We start from the raw sequence: 21,335 nt of genomic DNA, 5'->3' as shown, positions 1-21,335 counted from the left end.
TCAATAGATTTGGCAATAAAGATCATTGGTAACTCAGGTAACAATATTGAGTTAAATGAAGAGATCAGAAGCCAGATTGCAAAGGATTTATGAAAGGATGACAGGAGAACTAGAGGCTCTAATTGTAATTTTTTTTTCAAGGAGTTTAACTGAGGAGAAGAGAGGTATGGGGTGATATTTATTTATTTATTTATTTATTTATTGTTATAGGGTTTCCCCCCCCAATTACACATAAAAACTTTTTTTACATTTTTAAAAATTTTGAGTTCTAAATTCTATCCCTCCCTCCTTCCTCATTTCCTTCCTTGATAATTCAAGCATCTTTATTTAAATTATACATGTTCAGTCATGAACGATGTATTTCCAAATCAGCAGTGTGTTACAAAAGAAAACACAGTCCAAAAAAAAAAAAAAGAAAGTAAAAAAAGTATGCTTTGATCTGTATTCTTTCTCAGTAGGTGGGTAATATTTTTCGTTGTAACTTCTTTAGATTTGTCTTAGATCATTGTATTATTGAGAATAACTAAGTTATTCATTGTTGTTTATCATACAATATTGCTATTACTGTGTATAATGTTCTCCTGGTTCTACTCACTTCACTTTGCATCAGTTCATATAAATCTTTTTCCTGTTTTTCTGAAACCATCATGCTCATCATTTCTTATTGCACTATAGCATTCTATCACAATCATACATCACAAATTATTCTGCCATTCTTCAATTAAGGTTTTTGTTTGTTTGTTTGTTTTTGCGAATCCTCTCAATTTCTAATTCTTTGCCATCACAAAAAGAGCTACTATAAATATTTCTGTACATATAAATCCCCCCCCCCTTTTTTTTGTTCCTTTTGGGATAGAACTAGCAGAGGTTTTGCTGGGTCAAAGGGTATGCACAGTTTTATAGCCTTTGGGCATAGTTCTAAATTGCTCTCCAGAATGGTTGGATTAGTTTACAATTCTACCAACAATGCCCCAATTTTTTCCACATCCCTTCCAACATTTATCATTTTATTTTTCTCTCATATTAGCCAATCTGATGATGTGAGTTGGTGAATCAGAGTTGGTTTGATTTGTATTTCTCTAATCAAAAAGTGATTTAGAGCATTTTTTCATGTGACTATAGATCACTTTGATTTCTTCTTCTGAAAATTGCCTGTTCGTATACTTTGGCCATTTATCTATTGGGGAATTATGTGGTGATACCTAGCAGAGATAGTTGGACTGAGGAAGATTTTTTTTAAGGATGGGAAGATTATTGGGTTCAAGCAGGGAAGATAAGGAAAAACTGAAAATTAGAGAGAAAGGGGGGGTTTATTGTGGAGGTGATCTGATTTAGAAGATAGGACAGTGTTCAATTAAGGCCATATAAAAATGGTTCTGCCTTGGCAAGGATAGCAATGGAGGACATATGAGGACAGGGGCTATAAAATGAGAAGAAACATCTCATGGTAAGTAGTGTCAGCTTTTTCAGTGAAGTATAAGACAAGATATTCTGTTGAGAGGATGGAAGGAAGGGAGAAGTGCTGTTGGATGCTTGAGTAGAAGTGAGAAGGTTCAGAACAAGCATTGTGGTGAGTGACATAGAGAAAAAACTAAGGAGAATTTCCTTGCTGTGGTGAAGGTCCATTTGAAATTAAATAATAAAATTTGCACTAGACTCAGTCTTTGTGCTTTTGTGACTTCCTTCAGTTATATTCAATAACATGTGAGTAAGACAAAAAAAAAATCATTTGGTGAAAGTTAGCCAGGGATGGGGTTTGGCAAGGCTTGATTGAAAACAGGTGGCAAAGGGGCAGCTAGATGGTGCAGTGGATAGAGCACCAGCTCTGGATTCAGGAGGACCTGAGTTCAAATCTGGCCTCAGACACATAACACTTACTAGCTGTGTGACTCTGGGCAAGTCACTTAACCCCATTGCCTAGACAAAAAAAAAGAAAGAAAGAAAAAGAAAACAGGTGGCAAGAGATTTTGTTGAATTGGTTCCCCCAAAGAGTTAAGGTAGGGAAGGGAGGAGAGTATAACCAGAGCGAGGGTGATGGCCTGGGAAAGTACTAAGGGTGGAGGTCATAATGAGGATGATTAATCAAATAAAGAGGCATGAGAAGATATGAAGTGGTAAAGGATTATGATTGGTTAAAGGTAATTTTGGAATTCTCAAAGGTGGAGGTGGACCACTTGTGGGTGATGGAAAGAACAATTTGATAAGCATCTCTTTGTATAGCTAAGGTGGAATGGAGGAGTTGAGTAGAAGTTTCTTCAACTTGTGTGTTGATCATCTATTATGAAGGAAGAGTTGGGATGGAGAAAGTGACTTTAAGACAGGTGCTAAATTCATTAAGAAACTGATTGATTATTGCTGTAAGGAATCATTTTTCTTTCCCAGATGGCTACTGGGAAAAGATCTTGATCGGTCTCATTGTTCAATCTTCTTTCGAAATGTATTGCTGGAAACACATTAGATAGAAGAAGAAAAAAAAACTAAATAGGTCACAAGGCTCCTCTATGTGATTTTCGACTAAGAAGAAAAATATGATTGAAAATATATCAGTGTATAGCATTGGAGGAGATAGGAATTGTAAAATAGTAGAGTACATAATTCTGATGTAAGGATTACGGAATTGTAGGAATTAAGAAAAGAAGCTAAGGAAAAAACTATATTTCAAGGATATAAACTTTAGAAAAACCTGCCCTGGACTCAGGTAATACTGCCTATTCCTATAAATTACTTGAATGATGATGAAAAGAATGTACTTGTAAATTGTGCAAATGATACATTTGTTAGGAAGTCTCTGACTACTGAATGATTTTGTCTAAATTAAATTCAGTAGAATTCCAAAATAATTTAAAATAAATAATATTTCCCACAAACACAAAAGGTACCGACTCTTTCAGAAGACTTTAATGTGTTAGAGAACAGAAAGATGAAAGTAGTATGATCACAGGTCATGATAATGTGAAGATTAAATGAAGCAGGTAGATGATTTGGAACAAGACGGGAACACGATGGGGTTGATCATCTCTTTTGCTTGGTATATGGTTTTTCTTCCTAGGAATTGAAAGTGCAGCCAATTACTAAATTACATTCTTGTGGTTTGAAGAAGTAAGTAGAGCTTGCAACTAAAGTCCCTCAATTTACCAGGGAATAGTGTACTCTGGGAATGTTTTGTTTAATGTATCTTGCAGCTACTCTTGAACAATGTGGCAAAATGAAAAAAGAAAAAAAAGATGACCTATGTCTTTCAAACTGAGAAATCAAGAAGAGAGATGGTTTATACAAAGTATTTACTCCATAACAAGGTATAGAATGATCAATGGTGATTGCTGTTCTTTTTTTTTTATGGGCAATTGGGGTTAAGTGACTTTCCCAGGGTCACACAACTAGTAAGTGTCAAGCGTCTGGTCTGAGGCTGGATTTGAACTTAGGTCCTCCTGATTTCAGGGCCGGTGCTGTATCCACTGTGCCACCTAGCTGCCCTGATTGATGTTCTTTAGATAGTGTAGAATTTTGGCAGAGAGTCTTACTAAATCTCATTTGTTCAAGTGGGAATATTGGCAGGTTGAGAGAACGAAATGTAGAGAGCAGTTCCATATCCCCCATCATAAGATCATTCTTGTGCTGCACCTGGAGATATTAGAAGGGAAGAGGCAATTTGCCTTCTGCACTACACTAATGAAACCTTGGGAGAGTATCCTCACCCATCTGAGCCTCTAGGTTGAGTTGTTATCTCATAGTGTTGTTATAAAGATTCATTATGCTAATTTGTAAAAGTACTTTGTAACCATACAGCACTAATAGCTTTTTATTGATATTTTTGTTGTTTTTGTTACTTGATGCATGTATAATTTTGGGAAAGCCACTTAACTACTCTTGGCCTCGATTTATTACTAAAATGAATTTAGTCTCATTCTTCTGGCTCTACATCCCATATTCTTGTGATCTCATAGGGATATTTTAGGTCTTTCTGCAAATAAAGGGGATGGTAGAAAATCATCATCATTTCTTGTTCTATCCCACTTTTATCTCTGCATACAGACTTCCTATGGTGATGGTCATGATCTGGAGGGATTCTTCATTCTGGAACAGGGATACTGACTCTCATTGAGTGCATTAAGGAAAGAGTTCTTTACTTCCTCCCCATCAGCCTTAATCTTGGCTTGAGGGAAGAGTTTACATTCATATTCCCTGGAAGTTTGAGCTGTATCACTTATGTCTCCAAAACATCTCTGTTTGGCTTTCCCAGTCATTGTAAGCCTGCTAGAGCAGTCTCAGGAGACAGTCCAGGTCCAGCTCTCAATCCACTGTACGGTTTAGATGCCTACAAAAAAATGAACTAATTTCTACTCTCAAATAGCTTATGTTCTGTTGAAGGAGAGACAGCATATACATACAGAAGTATGGATTTCTGATATAATCAATTCAAGGGTTCCTTCCAGTGAATCAGATTGCAAACCATCCATATGAACTTATCCTGTACTTCTCTGTGCCATGCCTTATCATCACAGCATTCACTCAATGTGCTGGGTGCCTCTCATTTTCCCTGGCATTTCAGGATCATTTTGTCCACCTCATTCTTTCTGTATAATCATCCCATCTTCTCTTCCTTGATAATGCTTTTTACTCCCGTTTCTTTTAGATCTTCATATTAGTCTTATGTTGCAGCCTATTCTCATTCACCATATGCCTCTGTATTGCCATGCATGTTATATTCATTTTTAATTCTTCAAAGGCAATTGTATTCCACATCTCACTACTATATAGCAAAACTAGTAAAACATTCTTATTAAAAAGATGAGGCTTGGCTTTTAAGGGACATTTAAGGTCAATTTTGCGATTTCCCAGAAGTAACAGCCTCCATGACTAGGGTAATGAATATCCTGCTATAGTCTTTGTGTGACAGACCACACCTGGAACACTGTGTTCAGATGTAGGTGTGATGTTTGGGGAAGGGCACTGATAAATTGAAGGACATCTAGAGGAAAGCAATAATCATGCTAAAGGATTCATTCCATGTAATGTTTAGTTGAAATGATTAGGAATGTTTGACCTGGAGAAGAGAAGTCTGGGTGAAGATGGGGGGAGAGAGATGAGGGAGAAGGATTAGATATGTTAAATTGCTCCTAGAAGTCAGAAGTAGTGGGTGGAAGTTAGGGGCAGATTTAGACTTGATACAAGGAAAAGCTTCCTAATGATTAGAAATCTCCAAAAGTAAAAAAAAAAAAAATTCCTTGGGAGTAGTGAAATAGGCTTCCCTTCATTAGAAATTTCTAAGATAAGGCTGGATGACCCCTTGTCAGGGGTATTGTAAATGGAATTCTTATTTAGGTTTGAGATTGGACTAAGTGCCTTCTGAAGTCCTTTCCAAGTCTGAAATTCTGTGAATACGTGAACCAATGATGGGTTTTTGTCCAGAAGGAAAAAACTATAAAATGTTTGGATTATAGATAGGAAGTAAGTTATTACCACCAGCAGAAGGTCAGCCTCTTAAAAAAAGTCAGATAGGCAAATGTGCTTCCCTGAGCTGCCTTCAGAATGTAAAATGTCATATTAGACTAGGAACCCCAAGCATGCAAAACATCTGGTAAGGGGGAGGGAGAAGCAAAATGAACTTTTATTTTACTGCCATTAAGGCATTGTTATTAGCCAGTTAGTCAATGAGCGTTTAGAGGCAGCTAAATAGTGCAGTTGATAGTACACTGGTCTTTGAGTCAGAAAGACCTGAGTTGAAATCCATCCTTACACATATGTTAGCTTTGTGATCATGGGCAAGCCTCTTAGCCTCTTTCTGCCCCAATTTTCTTATCTGTAAAATGGGGACAATAATAACATCTACCTCCCAGGGTTGTTGGGAGGACAAAATGGGATATTTGTAAAGTGCTTTGGAAACTTTTAAGCACTATATAAATGCTAGCTCTGATGATGGTGGTGGTGGTGGTGGTGGTGGTGATGATGATGGTGAGTGACGGTGATGATAATGCTGATTTTTCCAGACATTGTGCTGAGCCCTGTGAATACAGAGAAAGATGAAAATACAATCTCTGAACTTAAGGAATTGACATTTCAATGGGCAAGACAACATGCGAATAACTAAGTACATACAGGATATATATACGCTGCAAGTGGAAGACAATCTCAGAGGGAAGATGATGCGGTGGGGTCTTACCCAGGAAATGCTTCCAGCAAAAGCTGGTATTTGAAGGGAGCCTGGAAGAAAACCGGAAGAGCCAGGAAGTAGAGGGGAGGGAGGAAAGCGTTGCAGGCATAGGAGATCGCGATGAGAAGGAGTAAATGTACCAGTTCATGCTGAAAAGTGGAATGAGTGAGGAAGGAACAGATTACGAAGCCAGAGGAAGATGAAACCAGATTGCAAAGGATTTATAAAAGGGTGACAGGAGAAGTAGAGGCCCTAATTGTAGTTTATTTTTTTCAAGGAGTTTAAATGCAAAGGAGAAGAGAGATAGGGGGTCATATTTAGCAGAAATAGTAACACCTAGGCCTACTAGAAGGCATCATCCCAGACTCTTGTCGATTCATGTCACCACAGACTTCTACATGGAATCTAGTATCAGGATGGGATCCTGAACATACATGCAGAAATACATGAGAAATCAACTGAAAGGCTATTACCTCATCTGCCCTTTCCTTTCAGAAAGCAAGTATTTTTCTCATTCTTAACCTTAAAATTTGCATTTTCTTAAAGGAACTAAAGTTATGGTTGCTTGAATGAGTTAACTGTGTTTAGAAGCAAAGATAGGAAGAGATTTGATTGTGAAATTTTTAATTTGTTGTTTTTGAGTTGTTTTCAGTTGCGTCTGACTCTTCATGACCCTATTTTGGATTTTCTTGACAAAGATACTGGAATGATTTGCCCTTTTCTTCTACAGCTCATTTTACAGATGGGGAACTGAGGCAAACAGGGGTAAGTGACTTGCCCAGGGTCACACAGCTAGTGAGTGTCTGAGGCCAGATTTGAATTCAGGAAGATGAGTCTTCCTGATTGTTTTAATGAAGTAAGACAACTGCTTCTGGAGATAGTGTAGCACAGTGGAAAGAACACTGGCTCTGGAAATAGAGCCTTTATGTTCAAATCTTACTTCTGATGCTTACTCCCTATGTGACCTAGAGTAAGTCAATAAACTCCAAGGGAACCCAGTTCCTCAGCTGTAAAATGAGTAGGTGGACGAGATTGTGTCTAAGGTTCCTAATAGCTCTATGATGCTAAGGGTTTAGCCTGAAACAATTAGGAAATGCTTTTAACATGTTAGGGTGCATCAAGCTTTCTTGCTTAAAGAATGCACTGGGGCTAGGGAAAGGATTGTAGGCTTATAATAGTAATCTGGTACTGAGATTTGCATATGGCCTTAACTCAGATTGAAATCATGCTATCTTTGTTCATTACACATAATATATGTCTTTTCCCGCTTAAAAGCTATGTACCCTGAAGAGGCTTAGTAACTTTTCTAAGACAATTCAAGTAAGACAAAATGTGTCAGGGTTGCTGAGCTATTGCAGCAAATGATATCATGTCATCATTTAGAAACTGAGGAGAACAGAATGTTCCCCAGAGATTCAGTGGTTAAAACAGTATCCTGTCAGTCACACTAGGGCCTATTTTCCTATTGGATATGATTGTTAATGTAAGTCATGTGTCTAATCTGCAGCAGATTCTTAAGAGCCTCCAAAATAAAGTGGCATTTGTTTCCCCGTCTCTTTGTGGCTTGCTTTTGGGCACATTGTGGCTGTGGATCTGTAATTGAGAAAAAGGTAGAGTATTTGATTCTTGGGTGGGAGGGTAGGGTATTAGGGTCATTGACTTTCTGTGACACAAATATTTCCATTAGTCCATTTGGAATCTGTTTTCTCTGCTTTAGCAGCACTAACCTGATTTAAAATATATATATATATATATATATATATATATATATATATGTCTGCATATGGGAGAACTCTGTGTAAATGTTCTAACATTAGTAGACATTTTTATAGTCCAAAGGGACTCCCTCCAGCTCCAAATCAACAGCCTCAATGATAAGGGCACAGAAATTTAGTGCTACTTGACATAGTATAGTAGAAAGAACATTGAATTTGAAGGCAGAAGGTTAGAGTTCAAGTCCCAATTGTGCCACTTACTAGTTGTTTGACCTCGGATAAGTCTTTTAACTTCTCTGAGTCTCAGTTTCATCATCTATAAAATATGGATAATCAATATTGCTTGTCTGACATGGTTGATGTTAAGAGGTGACAGTGATGAAATGCTTCATGAAATGTTATATAAATGTCAGTTGTTATGATGGTATATCGAGAGTGGAGTTGAGGGTGGCATGAATTCATCTCCTATAGGAGATTATCTAGGGTGCCCTTGTCAAGCCTCTTCATGATCTCATAAAGAATCCTATCAATGTAACACCCTTCATAACCCTCTTACCTATCTGCCCTCCACTTATTAACATCACTCTTCTTTTCTTTCTTCATATTAAGACTATGTCTCCCTATCTCATCCAGGCTAAAAGATTCAGGAGTCCAAACCCACTACTGATTGGTGCAGCAGGCTTCACCTGCTCAGTTTCTGACCTAGGCTGATTTTCCTCTCTCCAGTAGCTTGGTGGCCCTCAGGTGCTCACCATTTTAATGCTGAACTTAGTTCAGACACCCAATTACCATAATCTACTACATCTCGGAGCTCCCCAAATTGAAGAGATCCATCAACCTCAGCCTCACATAAAGCCTAATCTTGTTTCTAATTTGCTAAAAACTTCCATCCCTTCTTTTTTCTAATTCCCTCATTTGAGTCAAGCAAAACAAATCTATTCAATCTTGTACATGACAGTCCCTTGGATATTTGAAGACAGCTCTCATGTCTCTCCTAGTCTTCTCTTGATGAGGCCAACCATCCCTAGGTCCTTCAATTAATCTTCATGGTATGGCACTGTCCACACCTGACTACCCTTCTCTAGACCCTCTCTAGAGGTGCTCTTCACAGTGTTGCCCCCCATACTGACAGCAATGATCTAGATATGGTCTGACCAGAGTAGAATACAACATGAGTATCACTTCTCTGCCCTACGCATTATGTCTCTCTTAATGCAACCTAAGACACCTTAGTTTTCTTTGACTGTTATCTCAAACTTTTCTCTTTTTTCACTGTTCGATTTACATCTTCATAAATGATCCTTCTGATAGTAAAGTTTTGCTACTACTGGTGATGAGAGAAATGTCCTAGATACCTGAAATATATAAATGATCAGGTTGTAGAATCACAGGAATGGAAGGAATTGAGAGAGGTTGTTTAATTCATCCTTTGACTTCTATTTGACCTTTCAACCTTGGAGAGTTTAGATGTTTAAAGGGATGACAAGGCTTAAATACGTACTCTAGGGGAAAGAATAACGGCCATTTAAATCATAAAAACAATGCTATGTTATTAGTATCAGGATTCTCTAATTTTCTCAGGAAGAAAAGGAGCTAGTGGACAAATCAGGCTTGACTGATACTTGAAGATAAATGTTTAACACAAACCACTGAAAACATCAAATTGGACATCTTTAGAAGCTGGTATCTTGAAAGGAAATGAGTACCCTGGTGTGGGACTCTAGTTAAGAATAATAAAGTTTAGATAGTCCTAATTCTGTACAGCAGTTGTGATCTTGACCTATTTCCCTGTTTCAAAGCTACCTTCCCTCTCATGAAAGCTTGAAAGTGGACATACTCATGTGAAGGTTCCTTCTCTTTTTCTCCCCGCTTAGATTAATGCTCTGATTCTTTGTATAGAGGGATACAGAGAGAAAACAAAGCTTTTAATATTTCTACTGCAGTATCCATGAGACAGTGTCAGCTCCATTAAAACATTTTTTTTCCCTTTTTTAAAGCTGTGGAATTGGAAGTAAGTAAATTTTACTATGGTCTCAAGGTAGTGCTATGAAAGCTGTCCAGATAAATTTCCTGCCTATGGTTTGATTGTATTACAAGAAAACATCTTTAACTGAAGAACAACTTAGATATATAAAGTTTGAGTCCACGAGAGTGAAAGAATGGTGAAAGGGAACACGTATAGACCATGGGGACAATATAATTGGTAGAAAAGATGACAAGGAAAATCCATGACTGAAGTTCAGGTTTAGTGAAACTTTACTGAGTTTAGCTTGGCTCTAGGCTAGTATTAGCTGAACTATAGAGTAGTGCATTATCAGTTTTCCTATTAAAATAACATAGTTGAGGTGTTTTTACAGAATTGTTAGAAGAATGAGTTGGTGTTTTCATAATATTTCCTTTCAAATGTAGAACTTCAACAAAATTCTTTACAAGGTTTTCTTTCCTTCCACACATGTTTAAAGATGGCTTTAAAAGCAATTGGAGCTCAGACAGTATCAGGTCCATTCGGTAGCTAATTCTTGGCCTTGTTGGCCACTTTGTTCCTTTTGTTATCACCAGCTCCTCTGGTATATTTTCATTCTTACAGGTGTATTTGGGTATGGGGGTTCTTTTTTCATTTCTTTCTAACCAGACTTGGTCTTTTGGACAGAGCTACCTTTCACTTCCAGCTTGGATGCATTTCTCACTTTTCTGTATAATTTTATGGTGTGTGTATGTGTGTGTGTGTGTGTGTGCATATGCGTGTATGTGTAGTATGTTATATGTACACACTTGAATGGATAGAATATAATTATATGTGGAAAAAATAGGCATATTAGATATACCTAATCTCTATCATAGAATCATAGATATAGAACTGAAAGGGAATGCAGAAATCATCTAATTTAACTCCCCTCTCACTCTCTCAGATGAGTAAACTAAGGCCAGAAAGGTTAAATAGCTAATGCAATGTCACAAAGCTATAGTAGAGCCTGGATTTGAATCTTTAAACTCCAAATCCAGCACTCATTCCCTAGTACCACACTGCCAGATTCTCTATCTAAAGTATTCTTTTTGATTTATCACTATTCCCAGTCACATATCATTTGCAGTAAAAGTACAGAAGAGGATGTCAAGATGGTTGGTTCCAACCATTCAGGGGTTCCAATGATAGTATCATTTTTCAGATTCTTATACAGGTTTTTGCATTTTAGGGTGTATCTTTGCCTAGGAAACTGAGGGCTCACAGTGATGGTAGTAATTGTTTTGATTGGAACAAAGACCATAGGATTGTTGTATTTAAAACTTGAAGAGATAATCTAGTCTAATTCTCATTTTATACTTTAGAAAACTGAGTCCAAGGAGGTGAAATAACTTTGCCCAAGATCACAAAGTCAGTCAGTGGCATAACCTGAGTTCAGACTTAGGTCCTCTTACTCCAAAGTCAACATTCTTTCCACTATGCCACAATGTAATGTTTAATTGTCAGGTCTGAGCAGTGACTAACAATTTGCTAGAAGCACTTGTTCAAGAATTGACACCATATTCACTGTTCTTGATTAATCGGTAAACGTGTTAAGCCCTTACTATTAAGAAAATAGTTGCGTATACAAAATATATAGAGGCAGCTAGATATCTCAGTGGATAGAGTGCTGGGCCTGGAGTCAGGAAGACCTGAGTTCAAATATGACCTCAGATACTTACTAGCTGTGTGACCCTGGGCAAGTCACTTAGCTCTGTTTGCTTCAGTTTCCTCATCTGTAAAATGAGCTGGAGAAGGAAATGACAAACCACATCTTTGCTAAGAAAATCCCAAAAGGGGTTACAAAGAGTCAGACATGACTAAAACTACTGAACAACAATGACAAATCTCAGAGTGAAGACACTAGTGGCGTATGTGGGTATGTGTATGTGGGGGGGGGGTGAGAAATGAAATGAATAACATGTTTCTGTGGACATCCACTGTCCATAACCAACACTCAGCTCCTTTTACTATCCCTAGAACAAATATAGAATTATGATACATTTGCTTAGGAGTGTGAAATAAAGATCTTCAGTTATTTTTCTTCTTCTGTTTGACCTATAAGTTACCTGCACTGAGGTCAATGATCCATTATTTTAGACTAATTTTAACCTTTCCACTTATTTCAGAGAAATCTAAAGTAAATATAGTTTAAAAACTCTTAAATTTTGTGGCATTTTCATTGAAATTACAATTTTGTTAAAGCCCTAGACTATACAAGGATGTGTCATTTATAGTCCTAGAGAATATAGATATAGCAGGTTGAGTTCAAGGATTACCCATTTTCCTGATAGGTAGCGTCATTGATTGTCCTACTTCCTGGATATGGAAACTATGAACTTTCTGGTCACAAGGTCACAGAACCATAGAATTTCAGAACTGGAAGGAACTTTAATATCCACCTAGCATAAGTTGTTACTGTCTGCAACATACTTTACAAAAAGTCATCTAGACTTTGATGAAAGGCCTCCAATGAAAGGAAATTCAAAATACATTCAGACATTCCATTCCAATTTGGGTATCTGTACTTGTTATATTTAACCCTGTTTGCCTTAGTTTGCTCGTCTGTAAAATGAGTTGGAGGAGGAGATGGCAAGCTACTCTAATATCTTTGTCAAGAAAGCCCCAAATGAGGTCATGAATACTCAAACATGACTGAAACAACTGAACAACAACAACCTCAAAGTTGTTAGGAAGTTTTTCCTGATATCTTTCCTAAATATGGCTCTTTGCAACTTGCATGCATTGTTGTTGGTTCTGCTTCCTGGGGCTAAGCATCCCTTCTTTATTCCAGTGCCTTCTCTCTGTTAACTATTTTTTATTTATCTTGTATGTAGCTTGCTTTTTATATATTCATTTGCATGTTGTGACCACATTCGATTGTAAGTTCCTTGAGGATGAAGTCTGGCTTGTGCCTCTTTTTTTTTTTATCCTCAGCACTTAATAAATGTTATTGTTTGGGTAACTAAGCAGAACAAGTCTAATCTCTCTCCCAGGTGATAGCCTTTCAAATATTTGAAGAGTATCATGTCATAACCTACAGTATGATAGAAACAATTGAATTGTCAGGGAAAAATTGCTGAATAGATTTTTCTAAATAAGTTTAGACCTCTTTGAATTATATCTGGGCTTCTTTCCACCTGTTTTTCAAGTTTCGTTAATGTTAATAGTAATAAGCATGTTGTTGTTCCTGCTTGATTTTGGCAAATGTCTCAAAGAAGATTCAGTTTTAAAGCTTAAGTCTAACTTTGTCATAGACTATGTTTCTCTCAGGACTATTCAAGTAACTGTAGAATTTCTACTGCATGGATGAAAAGGTTTTAATTTTTAATGAAAGCTAGCATGTGTCAATTAGCATCTTGATATTTTTTCATCACATTTGGGAAAGTTGTGATCTTTGGAGAAATCATTTTTTTCTTTATAATTGACATCCTTTTTTGACTTCAAAATGTTCTTCCAAAATCTATTGAATTCCATTTTTCTTCATTTGGTACACATTCTAATGATTTGTTATGAAAGTGGTAATTTCCACAGATTATTTGGTTCATCTTTCCCCCCTTTCCTTGAAATCCCCTACAAAATGGAAGAATATACTCACTAGAAGAAAATTATTAAGATTGTTTCATCAGACTGGTTGATTTTATTATGGCATGTGCATATTCAAAGACATGAGGGAATATCCACACTTTTAATTCTGATCATGGAGAAGATATAATACAGTGGGTGATATGTTTGGAGTTCTTTCAATTTACAATGTGTCAAGTTTTTCCAATGCTTCAAATCCTCCCAAGCTATAGTAATTCATCTCTTCTGCTGCCTATGAAAACCTCTAGGCTCTGTAGTGTCTTTTTCATTTGTAGCATTTGGGATCCAGTATTGGTCCAAAGGGATTGAGGCATCAAATGGAATGGTCATTTAGCAGCCAGCTTGCAACTACAAGTTTTTCCTGGCTTTTTTTTTTTTCACTCGTCTCTCTTTGTTGAGCCCACACCCCTCCCATAGGTGGAGGATTTTGGCAGTCTCTGCCTTGTCTTACGTTTAGCAACTTCATCCTACTTTTAAAAGCCTAGTGACCAAAGTGAGCTGAATAGAGCATCACTCTGATAGCTGTATTTGGCTTCTGAAGACCAAACAAAACAGCATTCTCTAAGTTCTTTCCATTTGGTCATTGATCTAAAAACAGGATTATTAATGAACTTAAGAGTAAGTAAGAACCAGCAGCTTTCCCAAGGGAAATGAGTATAGAGATATTACCTTTACTCCCATCCAAATGAAAAGATAGGGAGAAATTACAGAGAGAAATGAAGCAGATGTGAGGTTAATGTTCACATGTAGGCTTGTTTCATGGGCAAAAATTCCAGAAACCCCTTTCACTATAAGTGGCAAAACATGTGATAGTTATTTGGGAGGATAAGAGTGACATGGAATGAATTTTGTACTCTTGTATGGTCTTGGACTACCTTTTGTCAATTATATCAAGCACAAACTTCATCCTTGAAAAATCAAAGTTTGAATTACTTATGTTGCAAAGTATATGCTAATGTATGCAAACAAATGGAAATTACCCATGACCCTCAGGTTTCTGGCAGGTTAACAATGCAGCCCTTGATGATACAGAAGGTAGCCATCACTGGTATAGATTCTGACAATTACTGGGATTATACCATCATTTTATACTTAATGCGAGCTTTGCCTACTTAGAAGTCTGATCAGTTTCTCTTTTACCATCAGTTTTGCTAGCACATATAAGTAAACAAATGTATTTATCACCCTTGGGATCAGTAAGTGCTAATAAAGTTGCTGTTGCTTGCATATTAGATTTGTTTTGATGACAGACACATCCTAAATTAACTAGGAATGTTTTACTTGTTCTCCAGCTCAGCAGGAAAGGTAAAAATCTGAACATTATTATAGTTGTTACTGAAAGATCACTATAGTTTAGGTTCAAATAGTATTGTATGTTTTCGGTAATAGGTATGTTATATCCAGCTGTCCTCCTAAAGAAATAAGTGTTATGGAATATATGTTGTGAAAGTCATAGAATTTATAAATGAAAGAAACTTTAAAGATTATCTAGTCCAACTCTCTTATTGTACAGATGACAAAACAGACACTGAAAGAGATTAAGTAAATTACACAAGGTCCAATAAATAATCCATTATACTTGTGGGGTTAAGGTTGAGCCTAGGTTAAAATTAGATGACCTCCAAGGTTTTTTCTACTTCTATATTGTAAGACTTCCATGAGATATATTACTTAGCAGCTCCTCTAGGACTAAGATGTGTGACTCTGTGACAACATGTGAAATAAAATAGTATAAAATCTATCAGGAGTCCATTAAGTGTTTGCTCACTCCTCTCACTCTCCCTGCCCCAGCTAATTTCTGTAGCAAATAATAAAAAAAAATCTTCAAATAATTTTGACTTAATTGTTACATATAAATTTCCCACATAAAATAAAATAGTCAAATATAGAGTAAACACCTCCCTACTAAAGATCCCACTTCTCTAGATTTTTACTTTAGCTATCTTTCATCCACATCTGTTCTCTTATTTCCTCATGTGGAGAGTTTATATATTGCATTTAAACCTGAATTATTTGAAAGATATTTATTGTTGTTTGTTCATTTTTTTTTCCATCTGAGAATAGCAGGATAGACCCAGTACTCTTGAACTCCTACAATATTTTGCTCTCTCTCTCTTTTTTAACATTCAATTAAAGCTATTTCCCAAGAGAAGTAGTCAAAGGATATAAACAAACATTCTCAAAAGAAGAATTACAAGTCATTAACAACTATATGAAAGAATGCTCCAAACCACTAATAAGTGATATATATATATATGCATATATGTATATATGTATGTATATATATTTTAAAAAACTGAGTTGTCTCTTAAATGGGCTTTTCATATTTATTTTAAGGTTTCACATTAAATGAAATACAATAGAAATCCTTATATATCATGAAGACAGCACATACAAAGAACTTTAAAAAACAGCTGAACCAAAATCAAAACAATATTCATCAGTTCTTTTTATAATAAAACATAAATTAGATTCCATTTCATCATATAAACAAAAATGAAATAAAACATTACTAGAAAGATACATATATAGAGATGAAGAACATAAAAAATATATTTAAACATTTAATCCATAGTCTCACCACTGTTCTTACAATTTAGACTACAAGAGTTAGTTCTCTATATTGTATCATAAAGTTTCAGAATCCTGTAAAAATTAAAATCATTTTGGGTAAAATACAGTACAATTTGTCAAGCAAAAATATGGACATTATCACCAAATTCTTTAATATTTAACTTCCTGAGAAATTTACATCAAATTTGGAATTGTTTCTTAGTGTTATGGAGTTGACAAATGCTAACCTGAGAGAACTCACACTAGTTCATTGACAAAGATGACCAAAGATGGGCTAGTCAGTGTTGGAGGAGTTGGCGAAAGATAGGCACACTAATGCAGTTGTTGACGGAACTATGAAATGGTACAATTGTTCTGGAAAGCAATTGGAATTATACAGATAAAGTGACTAAAATGTCTATAACCTTTGACCCAGATATTCCAGTGTTAGGCTGTCATTGACACAATGAAAGACTCTATATAGACCAAAGTATCTATAGTAGCACTTTTTGTGGGACAAAAAAAAAACAAAAACAAAAAACAATACCTGGATACATAGAATCTTAGGTTTTAGACACAGAGGAATTACTAAATAATATTATTTCATAGACTTTAAAGGTGTAAGAAACCTTGAAAATCATCTAACTTGAAGCCTATTCTTTTACATATGTAGAAACCAACATACAGAGAAGTTGTAACTTTCCAAAGGTCATAAAGCATGCAGTTAAAGATATTCTCCCAAAGAGACAGTCAAAGGATATGAACAAACATTTCTCAATGAGTGAGTGGCAAAAATGGAATTAGAAGTCAAGGTCAGTAATAGTCAATCAATGAGTATTTAAGTGCCTGCTATGTGCCAGACACTCTACTAAGAGCTAGGCTTACAAAGAAAGGCAAAAGATTATACTTATCCTCGAGTTCCAATCTCTTTAGGCAGACAACATGCAAACAGCTATATACAGACAAGCTATGTGCAGGCTATATACTAAGGTTTTTGATTTCCAGATCAGTCCTCTTTCCATTAGACCATGCTGACAGATACATATGTGTATGGGTATGAACTTCTATGAAATTCATCAACCAATGTGCATTTATTAAGCAACTATTATCTACCAAGTTCTGTGGGGTTAGACTGTAACACAAAGAATTTGTAAATGATAAACTGTTCTTAAAGAGTTTACTTTCTAATTAGGGAGACAAAGTGCACATAGAATGCACTGAATGAATATAAAGAAAATAAACATATATAAATTCAAAGTAATTAAATGCAAGATAGTTTGAAAGCACACTGGCAATTAGGGGGATATGGAATCAGGAAAAATGTCATATGGAAGGTGGGATTTGTGCGGAATCTTGAAGGAAAAGGGAGATTCTGTGAGACATAAGAAGAGGGGGTGCATTCCACAGGATAAAGGCCACTTCCAAAACTACTTTGTATATATTAGTATTTATTAACTTTAAATCTATCATCCTAGTGTAATTTCAAGATATTATTTGTATACAATTTGGTTTTCTTCCCACCCTTCCTTTTAAAATACAGAAAATAAAATATGACATTTAAAAAAAAGTTTTCTCTTATTTTGTTATAAAACTATGCACTTTAATTACTAAATATGTACTTTTCATTATTTAACTTTTGACTTTCATATCCCATTGGTGTTTGCTTGACTTTTTGTTAATATCAAATGAAAGAGAAAACCTATTCTCCTTATAAGTTAGCAATATACTATTTCCCCATCCTCTATTTAAACTGGTATGTGCCTCTCTTTCTGACATTAAAATATTTCCAAATTGTTATTGGTTCACCGCCATTAGGTTCTGTAACACAATATCCTCTATCATCTGGATGTATTGTTATTTGTTTAAAGACACATTACACCATTATCGGTGCACTTACTGGCAATGTGTGATGAGCTTGAGTGAACTTTGGGAATAAAGCCAATCATTTTCTCAGTTGCATTACATGGAAAAGTGATTCAGGAACATGTCCACTGCTGTGAATTTCCAAGCACAATGTTCATTGTCCTGATATTCAGGCATATCTATTTGCATGAGGAGTTAACTCAGAGGGTTTTGCAGGACTTGCTTAGGGAGCGTATGATTAAATGGAGGAGTCAAGATGCAAGTTTTCCTCTGACATTAAAGGTATAAACCTTTTTAGCTAACAAAACTTACACGTACCTGGGGAGTCTATTATTTTGCAAGGATTTCCAGTTTTCAGCTCTTTGGCTTATGTGCAAAAATTCTAAAGGACAAATTTGATGCCTATCTCTCTTTATTCCCCCACTCATAAAGTAGTGTATCATTTTCTGGAGGGGGGGGAGAGAGGGAGTGGAGAAGATGGGGAACCTATTAGTTGGAAAGTAAGATGTATCACATGAAGGTAGTATTCTAGATGTCCATCTCATAGTCTTTTAGCCTCAAAAGTGAGATTGGATCATTCCTAAATACCTGAAACTAAAATCTATATGGTGTGGTCCAATGACTGTTGAAATTAGGGGAATCTATGTTTATGTCAATACGTACATACATACATACACACATACATACATATACCTACATACATATACATATATACATGCATATATACATGTATATATATATATATAATCTGTTGACTTCACATAACTGAGAGGGCACAATTACACAGTTATCCATCATAACCTATGATTGTGAAATCTTGCTTTTTGGGTGGTATTCAATCTCATATTGGATCAAAATGTGTGTGTGTGTGTGTGTGTGTTTTTGTATAAGAGATAAGGGGACATGGGAGAGGAGAGCTGAAGAAAGGAAGGAGAGCAAAAGGAGGGAGGGCAAAGGAATAGTGACATTATATAATAATGTCAGCAGCTGGTGCAGATGTAGTTCTTTAAAGTTTATAAATATTTTATATACATTTCTGTGTATATTTGTACACACATTTAAAAACATTGAGTCCTACAACAATCCTCCAAGAAAGGTAGTAGGTAAAATATTATTATCTCCACCTTGCAGATGAGGAAACTGAAGCTCAGAGAAGGGAAATAACTTGCTAACAATAACACAGCTTAGTAACTAACAGAGATGAAATTTGAACCTGGATGTTACTGATTCTCAGCCCCAGCACTGAAGGATCTGAGACATTAAGATAGGTGTAGGAGTTTCAGTTACCTCAGTGAGTTTTGCCATTTAATTAGGCAAACTTTAGCATCTTTCTTTGGCTTGCCAAAGGAGAGCAGGTATAATTTATAATAACCCCTGACCTGGTCATTTATACTTCAACCACCATGGCAAAGAACATAAGATGCTTTATCCTATCTTTCATGTATCTTTTAGTAAAATAGCTCTCTCTTTCCTTTTCATTGTCTAACATGTATCTCTGAATCAAGGGTAGAACATTCTTTCCATTACAGGACATCTTTCACTTAACTAATCCTCTCTCCCTCCATACCCTCTTCTCCTCCCACATAAATAATATGTTCTTTGTTTATTGAACTGGGGGGAAAATCAAAACATGTAAGTGGCCATAGAAGGAGAAAAATAAATTATAAAGCCATCAAGAAGCAACAGAAATGGAAAATCAAGGAGATTTTAAACTGAAAGATTTTAGGGTAGAGCAAAATAAGCCATTATGGGAAATGTTCTAAATGAATCAAATTGGATTCTTTTATTATTTTCATTTTATTTGCCAGTAAAATAAAAATGAAATCACAACTAAAAACTTACTAGAATTCAGGTGGTGAGAGGGAAGGCATTCAAGGTATTAGATTTTAAGAAATCAATGCATCATAAAATACATAAAGATTCATGGTTTAGTTCTCAGTTTATTTTGAACTTCATTGATGACATCTGTGATGTGCTATCTCCTATTTTAGATTTCTATAAGAAATAGCAAAATCTTCACTACCAATACTGGATGCATCTCTTTAGTTACATGCAGTTATATACAACATAGTTATGTTTAGAAGAGCATCAACATAGTAACTTTTTTTGTCTTCATATAAGAGTTGTTACTTGCTATGTAAACTTCCTATAAATTTTGCTGTTTTTGTCCCTTCCTCCCATCACCATATCAGCATACTTTTTAACTAAAATTCTCTTTCATTTTCTCACTTCCAAACACCTAGCTCAACTCCATAATTTTGAGTTATTCCACACAAACCTTCTTTTATATTTAGGTGTATGGTTCTATGCTGAAAAAAATAAAACATTTTTGTTTGATTTTTGGAAAGTATACAGAGAATCAGTAAGTAAATTTGAAGATCTGGAATGACTTGGGTGGGGGGAAGCAACACAGCTATATCATGTGTGTGTGTGTGTGTGTGTGTGCGTGTGTGTATTTAAGCTTTCAGTTTTTAACCCATCAATTTGAGCAAATAGCCTTAGGTAGACTACATCATTGATTATAATGGACTAGACATAAAACTTAAATTATTTGGCTAATCAAGGAGGTATCTACCCCATCTCTTAATCCCTCCATTAAGTACTTGTTATATGCCAGGAATTTTACTAAATGCTGGAGACAGATACAAAGAAATTCAGAAACTTGACTCACATTAGTAGCTAACTTGACTCAGATTCCATTGAGGAAAACAACATAACAAATATATACATACAAGATATATATAGAAAAATATGGAAGGCACATGGAGAGGGAAGGCAGAGTACGGGAGGTCACTGGGTAAAAGGGTAGGACCTAGAAAGACTTTAGCAAAAGATGGGATTTGAATAGGTCTTAAAGGTGATTCTATGTCATAAAAGAGTGTTATTTTACATTTAATTAAATTCACTTATCATTTTTTCAAATACTTAAAAAGTAACATAGCACCTTACTAGAATAGTAGTTGTGATATTCTCTCAGAAGCTTTTATGAATGGAAAGTAACATAATTAGTAGCAGACAGGTGGTAAAGTTGATAGAGTGCTGAACTTGAAACCACAAAGACCTGAATTCAAATTCTGATGTAGATAATTACTAGCTGTGCCACTGCGGAGAATATAACCTTTTCCAGCATCATTTTCTCCCACTGTTAAATAGGAATAATAATAGCACTTGCCTCATAGGTTTTTTTTTTTGAAGATTAAATGACATAACTTATGTAAGATTCTTTGAGAAACTTATAATGCCATATAAATGTTAGCTACTAATGTTATAAAGTTGAAAATGACAAATATGAAGAATTAAATGTGAAGATTTATAGGAATTGATGCAGAATAAAATAAATAATGATGTTTTTAGAAAAACAGTGAAATATATCTTCTTTCTCTTGGCAAAGAGGTAACAGACTACTAGGGCAGAATTATCGTATACATTGTTAAGTTTTTACTTATTTTTTTCTTTGTTATAGTAG

The 21,335-nt window shown here is 35.6% G+C and overlaps 1 protein-coding gene across 2 annotated transcripts in view; it reads left to right on the top strand.

The window, feature by feature from the left end:
* Positions 1-21,335, top strand: part of MACROD2 (mono-ADP ribosylhydrolase 2) — a 2,135,263-nt gene that overhangs the window by 1,040,346 nt on the left and 1,073,582 nt on the right. The window lies entirely within an intron of this gene.

Source organism: Vombatus ursinus, unplaced genomic scaffold, assembly GCF_900497805.2.
Source record: "Vombatus ursinus unplaced genomic scaffold, bare-nosed wombat genome assembly UNPS02014841.1, whole genome shotgun sequence".
Taxonomy (NCBI): Eukaryota; Metazoa; Chordata; class Mammalia; order Diprotodontia; family Vombatidae; genus Vombatus; species Vombatus ursinus.
This window is presented reverse-complemented; position numbering and strand designations above follow the sequence as displayed.